Source organism: Octopus bimaculoides, chromosome 6 (genome assembly GCF_001194135.2).
Source record: "Octopus bimaculoides isolate UCB-OBI-ISO-001 chromosome 6, ASM119413v2, whole genome shotgun sequence".
Taxonomy (NCBI): Eukaryota; Metazoa; Mollusca; class Cephalopoda; order Octopoda; family Octopodidae; genus Octopus; species Octopus bimaculoides.
In genome coordinates this window covers 6,840,209-6,841,095 of record NC_068986.1, presented here as the reverse complement: position 1 = coordinate 6,841,095, position 887 = coordinate 6,840,209, and positions in this window count along the sequence as shown.

Below are 887 nucleotides of genomic sequence, written 5' to 3'. Positions count from 1 at the left end.
ATCTAAATACACGACCAAAATAGCTATGTTTTTTTCTTATTTTCTTTCTGTCCAGCATCCTTGTCTTTAAAATATATGTAACGCTTAAACATTCCCTTGTCTCTAGGCTAAACTGATGATAACCATTCCCAGTTCTGTACTTTATTTATGAATGCATTTTCAATAATATATGGTTAGTAAAAACCCATTTCAAGCTTACAAACAAATGATTTTTTCTTATTGATGACAGTGTTCTTCATCCCTGGGTCTTCAGATTTGATATGTGCTAAGATCTTGTCTTTATTATGTACAGTCGTCAATACAGTTGTTCGACTCATCACAAAAGATCATTCAATTACTACCACTTTTTCACCTTTTACATCTTGTTATATCATAGCCAGTTTATCTTCCAGCATGATGTGTTGCGCTTATTCTATGAATTGTCTTAGGAGCCATGAAGGCAAAAAATAAAGTCTCAAATGAATGAGAATGTGAAAGTAGCTGATAAACAGAGACATAAATAAATCTGAATTCAAAACAGTCGCAGAATCACGAGTGACAATGACGCCTAACGGCAGATATTGGAACTACAGTGCAATATGAGCTCCAAAAGACCAATAAGACAACACAGCTGATTTCTTGATTTTGTTCACTAAGCTACACTACTTTATGGTGTATGTATTTTAATATGATTTTATATGCTTTTATTCTTACATATTGTACAGTAACATGATTTTATGTGCTTTTAATGCTTTTCGTGCGATTTTACGATTCCAATATTTGTGGCAGACAGATGTAAAGTTGAGTAAAATGACTTGATTTTTATTTTTCCATCGAGAACTTAAATTGAAATGACTTAAGCTGAGGTATGCCTCTATGTGTATATATATATATATATATATATATAT